The sequence below is a fragment of the Chionomys nivalis genome, chromosome X (assembly GCF_950005125.1).
Source record: "Chionomys nivalis chromosome X, mChiNiv1.1, whole genome shotgun sequence".
NCBI lineage: Eukaryota > Metazoa > Chordata > Mammalia > Rodentia > Cricetidae > Chionomys > Chionomys nivalis.
Window position 1 is genome coordinate 133,692,635 of NC_080112.1, and position 21,459 is coordinate 133,714,093.

The following is a 21,459-nucleotide window of genomic DNA, read 5'->3' on the forward strand; positions in this document are numbered from 1 at the left end:
GCAAAGACAGGTGCACTGAGAGTTTCAGGCAAGCCTGGGCTGCATAGTAGGACTCTGTCTTCAGGCCTAAGGGTTTCTGGGTAGTGGGAACCAAGTATGCACAAAACCCAGGATGCACCCCACTGTTGCAAAGGCACCACCAAGAAAGACGTAAACCAATGAGATTACTGGTCGCCATTGTATGGGAGAATACGTGTGAGAGGGTTATAGGGAAACCAAGTGCTAGAAATTAGCTCTTGGATTCAACTTTGCCTGTTAAACAAGTTTCCTTTTGTTAATGGCATAACCCCAGTTTTTGTTGCTAGGAAAGGCTTGGAGAGAAATTTTAGGATAAAAGAGGTTTGTCCCTCGTGCCATATATTCTCTGGGGAGGCTGCTGCAGATTTCAGCTTTCCCCACACTGTAAAGGGCAAGTATCTGAAACATTCTAGAAAGCATGTTTCCAGTACCTTGCAGAGTGTATATTTCTGGCAACTTCTGGAAGGTAGGTTTCTAGAAAATTTCATAAAATGGATGTGCAGTAGGTCCCACCAGTATAATTCCACAGTGTTACGTCTGCCATTCTGTCAGCCATTGTTACACCTATTTGGAAAAGCTATCTTCGCCCCAAATGTAGTACCTGTCTTCTTTTGTTATTTGTTTGACTGTGGAGAGAGGCCTTTAATTTGAAATACCTGTCCTGGCTCTTTCTTTTAAAAAAAATGTTTCCTGTGTATGTGTGTATCTATACTACTTACATGCAGGAGCCTTAAGCAGTCAGAAGAGGCATCAGATCAGATCTCCTGGAACTGGAGTTACAGACAACTGTTAACAGCTTTGTGGGTTCTGGGAGCCAAGCTGCACTTCTCTGATAGAGCTGCATGTGTTCTTACCTGTTAAGCCATCTCTCTCTTTCTCTGCATCTTGAATGTTGGTAGTGCATGTGTATGCCACCATACCCAGCATCACTGTGTTATTTGCAGCTGTAATTTGTATATTGTTTAGAATTTTCTTTAATTTTTACCAACTAACTACTCATTACTTCAGTCTTTCATTTTGCTGTTGACCTTGAATTTATATTCTTCTGTTACAGCCTCCAGAGTGGTAGAACTATAGGCAATTTTTTTATACCCAGCTTTAGTAATTGTTTCGTACTGCTGTATTTTATATATTCTTTAGCATTTCTTTCTTTTCTTTCCTTTCTTTCTTCTTTTCTTGTCACAGGGTCTTGATATATACTCCAGGCTGACCTGACCTTGAGCTCACCTTAAGTTCCCAAGTGGTGAGATTACAAACATGCAGCACCACATCTGGCTTTTTAAAAATTAATGTGTGTGTATATGTGTTTGTAATTATCCCATGTGAGTGTGTATGTGTGTGTGCTCATGCACTTGTGGGTGAAAGCCAGAGGTCAACATTGAATGTCTTCTCCGATTGCTCTTCACCTTCTCTTTTGAGACAGGGTCTTTCCTCACTGGCCGGCAATCCCCAGAGGTCCTATAGTCTCTACATCCCCAGCCTTAGGGTGTTAGCTGCTACACCTGGGTTTTCCCATGGGTACAGCATGAAACAAGCACATTTTCCATAGGGATCTGAATTTGGGTCCTTAGGTCTACACAGCCAGAACATTACTAACTAAACCATTTTATTAGATCCCTAAATTAATTTTTAATAATTGCTTTCACTACACAAAATATTTAAATATTTATGCTAAGGAAATCTAAAAATTTTATAGCTGTGAATTGCTTATGTTTATTATGAAAAAATTAGAAATGTCCTTAAAGTTACCCTCAGGTGTCTATTACTAACTGATATCAATTTCAATGCATATTCCAATATTCTATTCTACTTCATACTTCTTCATATTAAACTTCCATTTATGAATTACCATGTGTTTTTTTTTTCCTTCATACTTGTACAGACTGGTCCACTCACTGGTGTGGGAGGTCCTTCTGTTTATATGTTGCTTTTATTGGTTAATGAATAAAGAAACTGCCTTGGCCTGATAGAGTAGAATTTAGGTAGGCGGGGGAAGACTAAGCTGGGAGAAGACTAAGCTGAATGCTGGGAAGAAGTAGGTGAAGTCAGAGAGATGCCATGGAGCTGCTGGAAACAGACGCTGGAATTTTACCTGGTAAATCACAGCCTTGTGGTGATATACAGATAATAGAAATGGGTTAAATTAAAATAAGAGTTAGCCAATAAGAAGCTAGAGCTAATGGGCCAAGCAGTGTTTTTAATTAATACAGTTTCTGTGTGATTATTTCATGGCTGGGCAGCCGGGACCAATGAGCCTCCCCTTCCTCCAACACACTCACCCTTTCAGATTTCCTTCTGGAATTTAGTTCTCAGTGAGGACACATGGTTTGTTCATGGAATGTGATTGAAAATCCAACAGTTAGTCAACAATTCCCTTCATTTTTATTTTTGCTCAGTCCTCTGTATGCATTTTCTTGGCTCTTCTTCTCCAATGAAGGAGGTAGAATGAAGGAAAGAAACCAATTTTCCTACTTTCATTCCTAAGGCTACCTTTCCAATTCCTGGCCCGCTTAAATGCATTAACCTGAGTAGGGCAGGACAACAGTGACCAATAAATGAGGGAAATTTTCCAACGAGGGAGAAGTGGGAGGAAGTGCATTCATGTAATGCTCACTAGCTAGTTTCAGGTCCAAGCTGAACCAGACAACAGACAGAGCAGGTGTTTCGTCAATAGCCAGGATAGTTATGGAACCCTATTTATTATGCCAGACTGGCTCATGAAGAATAGCTAGCCCCAGAAATCTAAATAGCCCATATTCTAAAATCTTATAACATTAAAGAAGAACATAAAACTTGAAAAACTACAAAACTGTGGGTGATTTACTAAGCTAAGAACTGGGGAATACCAGAAAGCTGAAGATATGTAAAAAGCTAGGAAGGCTGCTTTTGCTCTTGGGTAAGGAGAAAAGTTTATTACTTTATTTAACCACTTCCTTACGCCTGACTAAAATTCTAATGTTCAGCTATCAAAATACCAAGGTCCATCACTCAAAATTCATTATTTGACTACACTTGATAACATTTCCAATCAGGACTGATCAACTCACCCTAGCACAGACTTCCCCTTTTTCCTTAAAAACCACTTCTGCAGAGACACCTGCTACTGTCTTTGTCCAATCCAGGGGCAACCTCCTCCCCTCTATTTGTCCCGCCAGGGTAACAAAAATAAATTGTGGTGAGAATTTGATGAATGAGTGTGTTCTGTGCCAACACTGAGGGTCCATTTCATTGGATCTTGACTGTGATGAGTCTACAGGACCCGTGACCCAGTTATTGAACTTTTTGGACTATCTGGTGGCTACTCCATACAATGGTGACTAATTGGAGAGTTTTCCCTTACTAGCCATCCTAAACATTCCTCAGGACATCAAGTCTCCAGCATCCCTGCTCTGTTTTGTTGGGATGGGGAGGACGAATCTTACCATGGCCTTCAACAGCCATGACAGACTTCCTTGGATGGATGGCTGGCAGGCACATTCCATTCAGTTTGGCTAGAATGGCAGTTTTCCTTTTGCTTTTGGTGACTGTTGTGCAGGAAGTCAGCTAACAGTCAGAAAATACTGTCCACAGATTTCTTCTTGGAATATTGTGCTTCATTATTGGTGACAGAGCTTGGGTGATGACACTTCCCTCCCAGAGACCTCTCTTTCAGGCACTCAAGACCCTTGACTTTTGACCTTGGATCCCAGTCACCATTAGGAAGGGGGGTCTTCTGAATGTTACACTTTTGGGATGTCTCTTAAAGACTCCAATCAACACCCAACATTACTAGTGCACCTTATGCTCCCCAGAAAAATCAAACAAAGTGACAATCTTTACAATTTTGTGGGCACATGAAAAGATGGAAGGAGGTACCCCTTTCACCCCTGCCTCCACTTTCTGGAGATTCTTAGTCTCCACCTGCGTTTGGCCGTCTTCTAACCTCTGCTCCAAGCCTTCCAACCTTGTCAAAGGAGCATCATGACTCACCAAACGGTACTCTGAGTCTGCTCCCTAGGCCTGTTGCTGCTCTTCCAATGGCCCCTACCCACTACCTCCTCCATTTCCCCAGGCCACACAGCTCAAGGAGCCTGTCCTGGCTGCCCTGTTCCAAAAGGCCTCTCTTGCAGTCACAGCTGCTGTCTAGTCTGGGCTGGGACTCCCTGTGAACTTGTCTGTGTCCCTGCTGTGCCACTGGAACCCGCTTCTGCTCTGGAAGCTCACCAGAGCCTGCCTCTACCTGCAGCTGCCTCCACTTCCTTCTGCTGATAAATGCCCTCACTATTCCAGCTCTTTTCCTCCTTGTCAGCCGCCTTGCCTTCAGTCCTTTTATTCTTCCCTCTGCTCCACCCCTCCTGGTCAGTGGTTCTTCCTCCCCTCTCCTTGCATGGCCCAGCTCAGATTCACATTACTCTATATGCTCCCAAGTGTCCCTGCTTCTGATTATGCTCTCCCCACTGCTTCTTCTAGCCAATCCAGCCTGGGCCCACCCACTCTGCATGGCCCAGCTCAGCAGGGAATGTTGGAGCACACATGTGACTTGAAGCAGTCCCAAGCCAGGTCTCTCCAAATTTATTTCCTCTCAACTCCTCCTCACTTCGGGTTTGGACATGTCTCCCCCTCCAATACCTAAACAACTGCCACTACACAAACAAATTTTATTTAGCATCCTATATATGTTTTCAAAGTTAAGCCCCAAATCAGCTATACTTAATAGATGGTCCTCAAACTCTTCAGAGATATGTTAAACATAACATTTAAAAATTTTAAACTTCCCATTATAGAGACATTCCCACTCCTAACAGGAACCCTATGGTTTCCAAAAAGATAGGTAAAACACAACAACTCTACCTGAATTGAGGTAACACTAACCACTGGGATGAACTATCCCAATGCCTTTCACCATCCCCTGCTTCAGACTGGAACCAGAAAAAGACTTGCATTTCAAGTAAAAATCATTAATGCATGGTGTTACAAGGAGAGGCTGCTTGTTCATCCCGGCCACCTGGCTAGCTTACACCCAAAATAACCACACAGAAAGTGTATTAATTAAAACACTGCTTGGCCATTAGTTCTAACTTCTTACTGGCTAACTCTTACATGTTGATTTAGCCCATTTCTATTAACTTATGTATTGCCACGTGGCTGTGGCTTACCGGAGATTCTAACTGGCATCCGTCTCCAGCATAGGATCCATAGCTTCTCTGACTCTGCCCGTCTTCCTCCCAGCATTCAGTTCTGTTTTTTCCATCTACCTAAGTTCTGCCCTATCAACTAGGCCAAGGCAGTTGCTTTATTCATTAACCAATGAAAGCAACACACAAACAGAAGGACCTCCTATACTACATGGTCACCTGAACTGACTGGCAGAAAGTATAACAGGGCAAAGGTTTTGCCATGCCCTGTCTCAGCTGAAGCTATCTTTGATTTAACCTGAAACTGGATTTGGATTTCCCTCCCCTTTTCCCTTCACCCTCCATGAAAAGTTCCATTAGAAATACCCAATCCTGTTCTAAAGCCTCAGGCTCACTTGTTTTACTTCCACCTGCAACTGCCGACCAGGGTTTATTTTTTTCTATGTTCTTTGCCCTTAAAATCTCCCTGCAAAATTCATTCGAGGGTGCTTTGTGAGAAGTTTCTCTGCAGGGTCGTTTCCAGCAGCCGAATAAAGACTCTCAATTCTGCCTTTGATCCTGTTGAGTGGTTTTTGGGTCTCTACCCATCAACAAAAAGCAAGTAAAAAACTTAAGCCTAGGAAAAGATTGTCGATTTGCCTCTACAAATAAGTTTTAAGTGAAATATTCAGCCTAAAGTGAAATAAAACCAGTTAGAAAAGACAACAGGAGACCAGGGTGTGGTGGTACATGCCTATAATCAAAGCACTTAGGAGGTTGAGGTAGGAGAAGGACCAGGACTCCAAAGAGCTAAACTACATGAAATCCTGTCTCAAAACAAACCAGAACCACTGCAAGAAAAAGAAGCAATAAATGCAGGCATGCTAGAGGAATATAGTCTCTTAGGTCACCCTTTCTTGATTGTTTTTACTTCTCAACAACCACAAGAAAATGCTTGTCCTGGTAGATTACTAGCCAGTGACTATAGTCCCCTGAAAGAAGCTAATCACTATCTTAAAACAACCATTTAGATCAAAAGTCCCAAGGAGTTCAAGTATTCAGCAAAGAGGCTTAACCATGGGGAAAAGAAGCCAGATAAACCGGCAGGCAGGCATTCAAGCCTCGAATTCTGCAGCATTCCTTTCATCCAGGCTAGATCTTGCGATGCTCAGAACCCAGGGGCAAAAGTTAGGTGGGTGTGGCAGCCCACCATTAATCTCAATATGCTGGAGTCAGAAAAGAACGAAAATACACATAAAGGACCAGTTCCAGCACCTATGCCTCAGGATGCTTCCTCTTCTCACCAACCTGTACTGCTACCCTCCTACAGGGAGTGGTGATCTTCATTCTTCCAATGAAAAAGCAATTGTTCAGACAATAAAGCCAAAATCTGGCCTGCAGAATCTGGCAGAGTTGTGTTCGTCCAACTCCAAGAAGGTGGGGGTCAATATTTCCTTTTAAAATTATTGAAACCCTCAAAGATGTTCTTGTACAGACAGGATGCTCTAGAGGATCCTAGACAGGGATCCTTTAGGAAAGGGAAGGAAAAACAATAAGAGGCTCTTTGTTAATAGAGCAAAGTCACTGGTAGTTGGCTGAATGTGGTGCCTATGAAACCTCAGACTGAATGCTGAGCTCCTGTCACCTCCTGCCTCCTCTCTCTGCCCAGCCATATCACTTCCCATCTCCACCTCCCTAGTGCTGGATTAAAGGTGTGAGGAACCACTGCTTAGCTCTATTTCTCTTTTAGGCTGAGTCAATCTCAAGTAGCCCAGGGTGGCCTTGAACTCACAGAGATCCATATGCCTCTGTCTCCCGAGTGCTAGGATTAAAGAGCTCAGGCAAAGGTGATCCCAGCACTTGGGGCCACACATCTTTAATCCCGGCACTAGGGAGGTGGAGAGAGGAGTGATATGGCTGGGTAGAGAGAGGAATATGAGACAGAAGGAGCTCCGAACAGTCTGAAGTTTGGTGAAGATAGTTGCAGTCTAAGGATGCAGTCTGAGGAGACAGTCTGAGGACAAGATCTTCCTTTTGTTCTGAGCTTTGGTGGAGGTAAAAGGTCTCTCTGGTGTTTGGCTGCACTGCTTCTCTGATCTTCAGCATTAACCCCTATATCTGACTGGGTTTTTATTATTAAACCCAACTAGAATTTGTGTTACAACTTCTCTTAGGGTGTTATAACTTGTATCCTGTAGTAGAAGGGCTGAAACTCCCAGACCTGTTGACCAAGTCACCCCTAGACCGAGTAAAATTGAAACTAGAACAGCAGCTATTCTTATGGCCCGTCTATGTCTGGTCTGAAGGGAGGAAAGGAGCCGCCTCTCTATTTTCTCATTGGTGTAGTAGAGAGAATACAAGGTGTGAGCTGCAGCAAGACACAGAATTCCACCCCCCCCCCATTTGATGTAGTATCTGGGGGGGGGGTGAGACCTGATGAACAGGCCCACCAGTCATTATCAGGGTCTGCCAGATAGTCTGAACAGGTTTATCAACATACTGGGTCGAACACCTGTACAAAATGGTAATGACCATGAGAGGAGCATGCAGGCTCCCTTTAAGCACAGCTAGGGGAATTTCAGGAACAGTCAGGTCATCTGAAACATAAGTGGTCAAGTAAGCAACAGTTACACTAGTATACTTTTAATTGGCTGAGGTTCAGTTTTACCATTTTTGGAAAAGATTTCCTTCAGGGATGACCTGCGTCTCATTACAAAAGGTGTACATAGGTTCAGGGAATTTGTTTTCTTTGACCGACTACATGTACCCATACCATGATCTGTCTCTAAGGTGACACCTGGTGCTTGTCCTTGAGCCTACCTACAAGAGGATTCTTTTGGAGTCTGTATATAGTCAGCCGATACAGTTATACCCTCATAATAATAGATTGTGTGTCCAAGCAAACCCAACAGTCAGCTGTCTATCCTGACTGAGAGGTGTTCAAGACCATAGAGGTGGCCTTAAGGGGGTTCCAGGGAGTATATCCAGTCAGGGGAGTGAGCACAGGGACATCAGTCCCAGGACGAATCAGGGGGATCATTGTAGTGGGAATATGTGACCGACCTTTGAGGAGAAACCTGAGCTTGGAGTGCCAATAGCAGGCTGGGATTGGGCCCTAGAGGGACTCTCAGTTTAAACATGCACTGTATGGTAAGTGACCATCCACAATCAGTGCCTGTTCTTGAGTACAACTTTAGGCCCAGGTCTTTCCCCTGCCTCCCTTGGGGTGTTTTTTTTTTCCTGAGTGAACTGTATAAGAAGTGGGTTACGGGTCAGGGGAAGGCAAGGCTCCCCTCCTAAGATTCTGTGGCCTTGCTAAGATCATTTTTGATGACTGGGTCCCATAGCACCGTCCCTGTGGATTCACTGCCCCGTTGTGCACAGTAATGATCATGTGAACTACCACAATTTTTGCCTTGGGCTTGGAATCGCCCCCTCCCAGGGCAAACATAAGTATCTATTTAGGTGTGTATGGTCATCCCCCTCAACCACATCCATAAGTCCCTTTGAAATTAGCTGGCACGAGTGAGAAGAAAGCATGAGACACAAACAAACCCACTTAGGAGTTTATTAGAGGGGGGTGCATACAGGCCTGGGGAACAGTGTGCAGAGAGAGAGGGACTCTATGTAAGGCCTACAAGGATTTCAGGAACCTTTGGTGGTCAAAATCTGCAAGAATCTCAGATTGAAAGTTAGGCAGAAGGGTAAGGGGCCTCCCATAGATTATCTTGAATGGGGTCACACCCTGGGTATAGGGGGTATTTCTTGTTTTATATAGGGTATGGGGAAGGAAGGCTACCCAGTCATTGCCAGTTTCTAGGGTTAATTTAGTTAAGAGCTCCTTCAAAGTCTGATTCATTAATTCTACCTGGCCAGAACTCTGGGGATAGTATGCACAATGGAGTTTCCAATCTGTCCCCATAATCTTAACAAGTGATTGTGTTACCTGAGAGATGAAGGCAGGTCCGTTGTCAGATCCTAACAGTGTAGGTCCACAGCTTGGGAACGATCTCTTCTAGCAGCTTCTTGGCCACTATGTTGGCTATTTCTTAGTGGGAAATGACTCAACTCAACCTGAAAATGTATCTATGAAGTCTAGGAGGTAGTTATACCCATAGAAACCCAGTCTGATTTCCATATACTCTATCTCTCAGGTGGCATCTGGTTACTGTCCACATGGCCTGACCCCCAAGCCTCCTTGTCCCATGGGTTTACTGCCTTACAAATAGGGCACTGTAAAATCATATTGTCTACTGGGGACCCAAGGTGAAAGATCTTGTAGTTGGCATTTCTCAACAGTTCTTTAAGCTTCCTGTGTCCTAAGTGGCTATTTAGGTGTATCTGATGAATAAGTTGTTTAGCAAAATCTGAGGGAAGGGCTATTCAACCATCTGCTATATGGAGCCATCTGTCCTTTTGATAAAGTCCTTGACATTTCTCATTGTCCTTCTTATCTTCTAGGCTATAACAAGGGGCCGAGGAAAGGTTTGGGGGAAACCATGGTTATCAGGGCAATCATGGCACTGCCCAGTGTAGCCTCTTAAGCAGCCTCATCTGCCCATCTATTTCCCTTGGCCCTATCATCCAAACCCTTTTAGTGCCCTGGGCAGTGGATGATGGCTATTGCAAGAGGTAGCCAAATTGCCTCTAGTAAGGCCAGAATTTCATCCATGTTTTTAATGGTTTTTCCTTTTGCTCTAAACAATCCTCTCTCTTTATAAATGAGTCCGTGGGCATGAGTCGTGGTGAAAGCATACCGGCTGTGCATGAAAACATTAGCAATCATGCCTTGGGCCATCTTAAGGGCCTGGGTCAGGACAATCAGTTTGGCTCACTGAGTCAAGGTCTCTGGTGGTAGGGCAGAGGGCCATCTTAGGGAGTTAAAGGTTAGCACTGCAGCACCTGCATACCTGGTGAAGCTGCCCCCATCTGTGAAGTAGACTACCTCAGCATCTGGCCATGGGATGTCTGTCAGGTCTGACCTCAAGCTTTGGACTTGGCTCAGCACCACTGAGCAATCATGGTTTACATCCAAGTCAGGGTCCGGTAACAGGGTGGCTGGATTAAGAGCAGAGGAGTAGCTATATCAGATCCTGGGTGGATTCAGGAGTAGCATCTGGTAATGGGCTAACTGGGCATTAAATATCCATTGACTTGATGGGTTTTTAAGAGCCCATTAGATGGCATGTGAGGTGGCAATAATAAGTCCTTGTCCTATGGTGATTTTTGTTCGTGTCCTTAACCAATAATGCAGTGCCTGCCACAATGCAAAGGCAGGCTAGCCATCCTTGGGCTACTGGGTCCAGTTTCTTGAACAATTAGGCCACTGGTCTCTTCCAAGGGCCCAGAGTTATGTTAATACCCCTTTAACTATGCCTTTATTCCCATTCCCATTTAAGTGGAAGGGTTTGCAAATATATGGTAGTACCAAGGCCGGGAACTTTAGGAAGACCTCATTTAGCTTATGGAAAGCCTCATCCATTTTACGAGACCAGTCCAAAGAGTTTTCCTATCCTCTTGTGGCCTCATAGAGCGGCTTAGTAATTTTTCTAAATCCTGGTACCCAGAGCCTACAGAATCCTACTGATCCCAAGAACTCCCAAATCTGTCTCTGAGTTTTGGGGATCAGAATGTTAAGAATTGTCTCTTAAGCTAAGTAACAAGGTGAACCTTAAGAGGAACATATATATAGGGAAGGGGAAATATAAAAGATCTCCTGACAAAATTGGGAGGGTGGGGAGAGAAGGGAGGGCAGAAGGGGAGGAGGAGTGGAGAAGAGGAGGGGGAGGAAACCTTGAGGGAATGGGATAGCCAAGATGGGGGAAGGACAGAGATGGAGAGCAAGAAAAGAGATATTCTGATTGAGGGAGCCACTATGGGGCTAGCAAGAAACTTGGCACTAGAGAAATTCCCAGGAATCCACAAGGATGACCCCAGCTAAGACCCTAAGCAATAGTGGAGAGGGTGCCTAAACTGGCCTTGCCCTGTAGTCAGACTGATGACTATCTTAAATGTCATCATAGCACCTACATCCAGCAACTGATGGAAACAGAGGCAGAGATCCACAGCAGAACACTGCGCTGAGCTCCCAAAGTTCAGCTAAAGAGTGAGAGGAGTGCTCTCTTCTGGCAGCTGGATTCCCTATTCGAACAGAGGACTATGATCTGTGAGTCTACCCTTAAATAATCCTTTATTATACTAAAAAAAAAGAGTGGGAGGAGTGAGAATATAAGCAAAGAGGTCAAGACCATGATGGGTTCACCCACTGAAACCGTTCACCTGAGCTAATGGGAGCTCACCAACTCCAGCCGGACTGGGAAGGAACAAGCATAGGACCAAACTAGTTCCTCTGAATGTGGGTATCAGTTGTATGGCTGGGGCAGACTGCGGGGCCACTGACAGTGGCACCAGGATTTGTCCCTGCTTCTTGTACTGGCTTGTTGGAACCCATTCTCTTTGGTGGGATGCTTATTCAGCCTGAATATAGTAGGGAAGGCCTTGGTCCTTCCTCAGAGCAATGTGCCTTGCCCTCTTTGGTGTGTGGATAGGGGGTTTGTGGGAGGGAAAGGAGAGGATTTGGGAGGAGGGGAGGGAGTGGGAACTGGGACTGGTATGTAAAATGAAAAAAGATAGCTTGTTTTCTTTTATAAAAAGGAAAATTTAAAAAATAATTGTCTCTTTCCAAGCCTGGTATAACATACGTGCTCCCTCTTGAGTATGTACCCAAGATATATCACCCCTCTCTTGCAAATCTGTGCTTTGGGTACTCCATCTGGTCCAGCTCCTTGAGCATGGTGGTGGTCTCCATGTGGCAGATTTTCTCATCCACAGCAACTATAAGGAGGTCATATACAAATTGCAAGAGATTTATTTGGGGATGAGATCATCTGTACTCATCCAAATCCCTGTGGAGCACCTCACTGAAAATGAGTTCTCGTATCCTTGAGACAGCCTGGTCCAGGTCAGTTGCCCATTAAAACTGTGGTCTGGGTAGTTCCATTCAAAGGAGAACAGAGGCTGGCTGTGTGGGACCAGTTGCAGACTGAAGAAGGCATCCTTGAGCTCCAGCATAGTATAAATGACCCATTCAGGTAGCAGGCTACTTAATAAAGTTTATGGGTTGGACACTGTGGTGTATATTTCCTCGACACTTTTGTTAACTTCTTACAAGTCATGTAAAGGTGGGTAGTCATTGGAATGGGGCTTTCTACCTGGGAGGAAGGGAATGTTCCAAGCCGCCTGGAACATAGTCAATTTATGTGTGGTTTCATTTCCATTTTGGCCTCTTGGGACATGGGGTATTGGTGGACTCTTGGCCAGACAGGTATTTTCTTTTAGCTGCACCAGGATTTGGGGCTGGTGCTTAGCCAGTCCCACCTGATTTCTCTCCACCCATAACCCTGGAATCTCCTCCCACAGTCTCTCCAGAAATGGATTATTGTCAGTGTCTAGAAAGTATGTGGCCTAGAGCTTATATTCTTCCTCCAGTGCCATGGTTAAAACATGGATGGGGCCATCTTCATTTAGGATCTGCAATTCCTGGGGCCTAACTAAATCTCTGCTCCCATTTGTTTTCAGGTCATGGTCCAAGAGTGGATACAGGTATCTTGGGATGGTCATAAATGAGGGGGTTACCTGTCCCACATCCAAGTTGACCTTTCTTTAAGTAGTCCATGAGCATCAGTCAGTTCCAGTGGCCTCTTATATCCAGGTATTTTTATCAGACCAGGGTCCCATGGACTGTTTTAGAATAGAGTCCCATGTCCACTAGAAAGTCTACTGGCTTCCCCTCCACCTTTAAGGTTGCCCAGGGCTCATGGAGAAGACACGAGGACCAAAATCCTCAGTCACTAAGTTCCTCTATCTCAAAGACCTATGGCCATTTCACTCCTTGTTTCTTTGGGTACTTCTTCTTCCAGTGTCCCATTTCTTTGCAATAGGCACATTAGTCTCTCTGGAGGTAGGAGTGTGCCCATGCCTCTTCTTGGGAAGGGGCCTGTCTCCTGTCCTTTTTCTCATTCTTTGAAACTCCTTTGCATTTGCCCTTTCTTTCCCTGTGGCTACCAGCAATAATCTGGCACGCCCTTTAGTTTATTTTTCTTCCGGATTTTATCTATTGTTAGGAACTTTTTCTTCTATTGCTCCAAGCTCAGCCAATTGCTTACCTGCAAATCCATCCAGTTGCTATAATTTCCATTGGATATCCAGTACTGCCTGGGTCACAAAAGCTATATTGACAGCAGACTGATCTTCTTTTGCTTCTGGGTCAAAAGGAGTGAAGGTTCTGTAAGTCTCCATCGGCCACTCCGGGAAAGCTTCCAAAGTCTCATCCTACCTTGGATAAATTTGTGGATCTTCCTGTAGTCTCACAGAGATCCCCCCCATTAGAATCTGCCAGTATACTTTCAGTCTCTTCTTACCTGCATGATCACTGTGATTCCATTCAGGGCAGGTTAAGGGAAATACCTCATCGATATCGAACTGAATAGCTGTAGGCTGGCCATTCTGCCCTAGAACAAACTTCTGGGCAGCAGCTAGAATCCATACATGCTTCTCAGTTGTGAACAGTGTAATACCCAGCATCCATCTTTGGAAGCCCCCTCCTCCTGGGAGTTGCCTTGGTCCAGACTCCACCTCCAGGAAAGCCTGCCAAAGGCTGACTCCTTCCCAGGGAGGGTCAGGACCACTCCCACAGGCTATTTAGGCTGCGACCCAGAGAAGGAACATGTGGTTTTAGGTTTTGCATGTCTCCCCCTTCTGTCTCTTCCTTCTCCTAGCCATGCTTTCCCAGCCACTTGGGAGCACTGCATTTATTAAACATGGGCATCTTTGATTTGGTCTAATCTGGTCTGATTGAAATTATGTGTATCTGTGTAGAGGCTCCTCTTGAGATTATTTTAAGTAACAGTACCTGCAAGATCTGCTGACCATCATCCTAAGTGGGCTCGTGAGTGTTAATTACAGTGTCTAATAAGTCTAGCAGGGCAGAGGGTTTCTCTGAAAACTTGTAGTTTTACATTTTCCAGTTATAAATGTCACTAGTGGCAAAAAGGATATGTGTCATATATTACCCACCATCTTGTTTGGGGGGGGGGCAGTTGCCTTTAGGGGTAGGGCAACTATCGTGGAATCTGCCTGTGCTACCTGTGCTACATATGTTTTAGTCCAGAATCAGGTGTGAGGTGAACTTGCCATGCCTCCTTCCCCTTCTCTGGAACTAGGTTCACCTGTAGCAATCTGGCAGCCAGGTGCTTGTGTGGAGACTGACAAAAGAACATTAAGGAGGTGAGTTGTTGTGCTAGGAGCGGCAGGCTACATTCCTGGCACCCGGCCGCCCACACGGCTAGCTTTACCCGAAATAATTACACGGAAACTGTATTCTTTTAAACACTGCCTGGCCCATTAGTTCCAGCCTCTTATTGGCTAGCTCTTACATATTGATCTAAGCCATTTCTAATATTCTGTGTAGCACCACGAGGTGGCTTACCAGGAAAGATCTTAACCTGCGTCTGTCTGGAGTGGGAGAATCATGGCGACTGCCTGACTCGGCTTCTTTCTCCCAGCATTCTGTTCTGTTTACTCTGCCTACCTAAGGGCTGGCCTATTAAAGGGCCAAGGCAGTCTCTTTATTTAACCAATGAAATTAACACAAAACAGAAGACTCTCCCCCATCAGTGGGTAAAGCTCCTCCTCTGGCACAGAAGGGGGGTAGGACCTCTGGTTTACAATCCTTCTTCGACTCTGCTTCTTTCACCTGCAAGACTGTTGGGGCAGGTGGCAGGAAGTGCTTCAAGCAAGAAGGGGGACTTTCCACCAAATGTTGCCAAGTGGTGATGTAGGAGACCTTGCTAGGGCATCCAGGGTTCTTCAATACACGATATCTTTAACCTGATATATGATGGGGCAGTGGAAGGTGACCACTTCTAGCCATTCAATGTTGAAGGATGGCCATTCATTGTTGCAAAAGTTTGTTAACTTCCCTGGCCATACAAATAACCCCCGAGTCTCAGCTTGGTGATTGAAGTCCTTGAAATGTGATCAGACTAGCTTCAGGAGGGTGGAGCTCGCTGCCTGCCCCATAATAGCATTTTTCAAGATTGCAAAACAAGACAAACAGAACACAAACACACACACAAAGACAAATCCACTGGTGTTCAAAAAAGGAATTGGAAAGATGCAGATAGCAATCTGTCCCATTTTCCAGTGCTGCCATATGGGAGTTACTCATCAGTAACTACAAGAACCAGATTCAGAGAATTCTCAACAGAAGAAATTCAAATGGCCAAAAGACACTTAAGGTCATGCTCAACCTCCTTAGCGATAAGGGAAATGCAAATTAAAACAACTTTGAGATACCATCTTACACCTGTCAGAATGGCTAAAATCAAAAATACCAATGATAGCCTTTGCTGGAGAGGTTGTGGAGAAAGGGGCACACTCATTCATTGCTGGTGGGAATGCAAACTTGTGCAAACACTTTGGAAATCAGTGTGGCGATTTCTCAGGAAATTTGGGATCAACCTACCCCAAGATCTAGTAATACCACTATTGGGAATATACCCAAGAGATGCCCTATCATATGACAAAAGTATCTGTTCAACTATGTTCATAGCAGCATTGTTTGTAATAGCCAAAACCTGGAAACAACCTAGATGCCCTTCAATGGAGGAATGGATGAAGAAAGTGTGGAATATATACATATTAGAGTACTACTCAGCGGTAAAAAACAATGACTTCTCGAATTTTGCGTGCAAATGGATGGAAATAGAAAACACTATCCTGAGTGAGGTATCCCAGACCCAAAAAGAGGAACATGGGATGTACTCACTCATAATCGGTTTCTAGCCATAAATAAAGGACATTGAGCATATAATTTGTGATCCTAGAGAAGCTAAATAAGAAAGTGAACCCAAAGAAAATCGTATAGTCATCCCACCTGGAGAGGGGAAGTAGACAAGATTGCAGGGCAAAAACTGGGAACTTGCGGGTGAGGTGGCATGGGGCAAAGGGGAAATGGGATGAGAAACATGAGAAGGGGAGGATGGGAGGAGCTCGGGGTATTGGGATGGTTGGGATATAGGAAGGGTGGATACGGGAGCAGCGAAGTGTATATCCTATCTAAGGGAGCCATCTTAGGGTTGGCAAGAGACTTGACTCTAGAGGGGTTAGCAGGTGTCCAGGGAGATGTCCCCAGCTGGTACCTTGGGCAACTGAGGAGAGGGAACCTGAAATGACCCTATCCTATACTATCTGGCGATGGATCGAGGTAGAGACAGAGTCTCAATTTGGAGCAACAGTCTGAGCTCTTAAGGCCCAAATGAGGAACAGAAGGAGGGAGAACATGAGCAAGGAAATCAGGACCACGAGGGATGCACCCACCCACTGTGACAGTGGATCTGATTTATTGGGAGCCCACCAAGGCCAGCTGGTCTGGGACTGAATAAGCATAGGTTGAAACTGGACTCTCTGAGCATGGCGGACAATGAAGGCTGATGAGAAGCCAAGGACAATGGCACTAGGTTTCGAGCCTAATACATGAACTGTCTTTGTGGGAGCTTAGCCTGTTTAGACGGTCACCTTCCTGGACATAGATAGAAGACCTTCGTCTTCCCGCAGGGCAGGGAATTTGGACTGCTCTTCAGTATCCAGAGGGAGGGGGAATGGTGTGGGGGGAGGAGAAGAGGAGTGGGGATAGGGGGAGGGGAGTGGGGGGAGGGGGCAATATTTGGGAGGAGGGGAGGGAAATGGGAAACGGGGAACAGGTGGAAATTTTAATTAAAAAAGAAAAAAAAAGAAATCTTTACCTACTCACAAAGTAAAAGAAAAAAAAAAAGAACCAGATTCAGACTGGAGTTTTCTAGCTCAACAGACTGGAACTTGATGTGGGAGTCCCCTCTGTGGGCTGTGATTAGCATTAATGAATAAAGAAACTGCCCTGGCCTGTTGATAGGACAGAACTTAGGTAGGCGGGGAACTCTAAACGGAATATTGGGAGAAAGAAGGGTGGAGTTGGGGAGAAACCATGTAGCCTGCCGGAGACAGACCTGGGAGCTTTAACTGGTAAACCACAGCCATGTGGTGATACACAGATTAATGGATATGGGTTAAATTAATATGTAAGAGTTAGCCAATAAGAAGCTAGAGAAAATGGGCCAAGCAGTGTTTAATACAGTTTCTGTGTAGTTATTTTGGGGCTAAGCTAGCCAGGTGGCCAAAAAGAACAAGCGGTCTCATCCTCCAATAGGAACTCTCTTGCTCCAATAGAAGTGCAGATCTGAAGCGTTCCCTGAAACCCACCCCCCCACACACACACACAGAAGGAGGAAGTTAATGGCATATCTGACCTGTCTCCATGGGTCTCAAGTTTGTATCCAGATACCAGATCAAAACAAAGATTAGAAAATGACATATCCAGACTTACTAATTAAAGGAGAATGAATTGTGCACCCTTAAAATGCTCCAATAAGGAATTGGGTGTCCCCACTGTTTCCCAGACAATGCACCAAATGTAAAGGTTCAAGAAAATGCTGAAGGAAGACCCCAGACTCAAATAGTATTCGAGAACAAAGAGTATTTATTTAGTAGCATGCAGAGTTGAACACTTGTATAAAATAGTGATCACCCCAAGAGAAGCATGCAGGTTCCTTTTAAGCACAGCTAGGGAAATTTCAGGAGCAGTCAGGTCATCTCAAACATAATTGGTTAAGCAAGCAGCAGTTATGTTAGTATACTTTTAATTGGATGAGGTTCAGTTTTACCATTCCTGGACATACTTGAGCAAGTTCCAACATGACTGAGCAGGGGGTTTGCAGGATTTGAGACATTGTAGGGCTGACTCAGACCTTGTACATGCTCCCTCTTTGTCCCTGAATGTAAGTGTGTTGTTGATTAATGACCCTTTGTTGGGGAGAAACATATTTTGCCCATCTCAGAGAACTGAAACCTATATTTAGTTATAAAAGTGGGAAGTTTTAAATCCTTCACTACCTTAATTTCTGACTTTGTGTTAATGTTACAACATACACTTGTAGAGGAGACTTTGTATTATGGTTCACCCAAGAGCTGCTTCTCTTGTGGAGTATTCACCAAAGAAGACTACTTGGACACAGCGTTTAAGCCAAATAGAAATTCTTTATTAGCCAGCCAGTGACCACACTGGAAGTTTGTGATCCCAGTATAGCCCCCACCTTTCTCAGGGAGAGATTTTTAAGCATATAAAACAAATCTTGGGTTAGCCTGGTAGTGGCAGCACACACCTTTAATCCCAGCACTCGGGAAGCAGAGGCAGGCAGATCTCTATGAGTTCAAGGCCAGCCTGGTCTACAAGATCTAGTTCCAGGACAGGCTCCAAAGCTACAGAGAAACCCTGTCTCAAAAAGAAAACCTTTCAGATAAACTATATATTACATTAATATATTTCATCTAATAAAGATAGTTATCCAGAAACAGATCTTCAGAATCCAAAAGGTAAGGTTAGTATATTTAGAGACTTTACCAGAACTATGGACTTCGAAGAAACAGGTTTTGTTTTTATTTTAGCAGATGGTACTATCTACATGCTGAATTTCATGGCCTAAATGGTATTTCCATCATGGAGTTAGTTATGCTAAGGTTTGAGGGCCCGCTGAGGTTTGGAGGCTGATAATATCCCCCAAGTGGTCTTAGTGGATGAGTCAAATCTTGGACCTATCCTTCTCTAAAGAAGTGTCATATATATAGTTTAAGATGCAGAGCCCTTCTGTTAATCCAATCAGGATGAGAATTAAAGACCCAGCCAGTGCTGATAGCAGAGTCACGCTAGCCAGGGGTACCAAGAGAAGAGAGACTCATATCAAGTAACTTATTTATTCATTTGTCTTTTTCTCTTTTTGAGGTTTTCCCCCAACCATGGCAAGATTTTTTTCTAATTACTACTGATCAATTAGCATAGAAAGAACAGGTTTCTTCCAAAGCCATACATAGTCCCCCTTGTCTCATGAGAAGTAGCTAAACCTCTCCAATTTTGTTGGACCATTATGCAAGGAAATCTGTTACTTTAATTTAGAAATGTTAACTCGCTGGGTGGTGGTGGCACACACTTTTAATCCCAGCACTCGGGAGGCAGAGCAGGCGGATCTCTGTGAGTTCGAGGCCAACCTGGTCTACAAGAGCTAGTTCCAGGACAGGCTCCAAAGCTACAGAAAGACCCTGACTTGAAGAAAAAAAAAGAAATAGAAACTTTTAATACCTCTAGGTCCTAATCAACTTGTCTACCTAGTCTTAAAGGTTTTATCTCCCATGATAAAGGCTAATATGTTTATGACTGTTTGTCAGTGGCTTTAGCCAGGAGTGGAGTGAGGACAAGCACATGTACTTTTTTTTTCATTGTAGTCAAGTATTAAAGTATATTTTCCCTTCTTCCCTATTATATAGCTATACCTGGGGAAGAATGTGTACTAACATGCAAAATTTGGAAAGCAACAGAAGGAGCATATTTAGTCATTTGGTACATGAACACCAAATACTCTCAGGGGCCCAGCTATATTGCTATTGTCCAGATGAGTTAACCCATAAGGCAGAATAGCAGGCTTCAGAATAAGGGGAAGTGCCTAGATTAAAGGTTTTGGCTACTAATTAAGTTCCAACTCCCTGCAAGGCCTCTAATGGTAATTAGGATTGCCCCCAGTCACCATGAGTTTTATCGATCACTGAACTGACAGTCTGGTTAGTCCCTATATCTATGTAGGATAGGGACTGAGGATCTAAACACAACCAGAAATCCTGGCTGATTTCAACTAAGTGGTTGACTTTGCCAAGAGTGGAAAATAGGGATGGGCATCCTTCAGTTTCCTGGACAGCAGAAGGAAGGACTGGGGTCACAGGTGTGTCAAGTGCTTTGGAGGGGAGAGTTGGTCAGGGCTTGCTTGGGCACCAGTAGATCTTTGTCAGGACCGAAAGTTCTGGGAACCATGAGGGGCAGTTTAAATCTATCCCTAGGGTTCCTTCCTGTGGCAGAAGATCTGATTCCCCATGTTCTACCTGTTTTTCTAAAGGCCAGAATCTTTTTAAAGTAATCTTTCAGGAAGCCTCAGTTTCATAACCCCAAATTTTGCAATGGAAAATCTCTTGTTCCTGGTAACTGGCGGGGGGGGGGGGGGGGGGGGGCTAGCCACAGGGCATATGTAAACTTGTAAACTCTGTATTCCTGTTTTAAAAGATAACCCCCCTTATCTTTCCTTTCTCCAATACAACTTAAAGTGGACATCAGTAAACAAAGACCATATTGCTCAGGGAGGACAAATCAGGGAACCAGTTCTTAGAGGAGCTTTTTAGCTACTATCTGAGCAGTTTCAGTCTGGGTGGGTGTTTAGCTGGGAATCCTGCTTCAGCCCCACTTCTTCTTCTCCAGAACCTGCCCTCAGAAAGCCCTTCAAGCAGCAACTCCTCCTCTGGTGCTGTTCAAAGACTGCACCACAGAGTATTTCTCCTCCCCTCCCCCGAGATCACCTGAGAGTGCTTTGCTCAGATTAAACCTGTCTTCTTAACTCATTTTGATTTGGCTTAGTGCATCAGTGGTGAAACCCCTCATAGGGGATTCTAAATCCTTATCAGTGTATATTATAGTCTAAATACTCATATCCTCATACTAGATTGCCTTGCCTAGCCTTAATACAAGGGGAGGTACTTACTCTTCCCGCAACTTGATATGCCATGCTTTGTTGATACTCATGGGAGTCCTGCCCTTTTCTGAACAGAAACAGAGGAGTAGATTGGGGGGAAGCAGGAGGAAAGGGAATGGGAGGACTAGAGGGAGGGGAAACTGGGGTCAGGATATAAAATAAAAGTTAAATCAAAATAAACAACAACAACTAGCAAGAACCTGTATCCTCCCTGGCAGGCTGGATCCCAGTGGAGTCAGTTTTCTGAGAGTCCATCAGGGTGCTGGCCTCTCATTTGGGAAAGGGCTACTTTGAATTTACTTGAGCTTACATCTGGAATCTGGTTGAGACATCTTGCCCCAGGCTGTCCAGTCTAGGTATAATACACCTTAATCTGAGCAACTCCGAACGTTTTGTGGATGCCAGATGTGTAGCCTAGTGAAGTTGAGTTACCAGAGTTCTGCCTGTCAATTGTTTCTGGAAGAATGATCTTTCCCTCTGGTGTCTTCCACCAACCTGAGGGGTTGAAATGCCCATTTCTTCTTTTATAGTCTATATTTCCTCTTGGTTATAAGCTAGAGTCTCAGGCAGCACCCAGTTAGGGCATGCAGAATATCATATAGGTCCCACTTGTCTTAGAACTGTATGTCTGGCAGCCAGGTCAGTAGCCCAGTTACCTGTTCTTGGCAGTGAAGGATAGAAATTAGTAA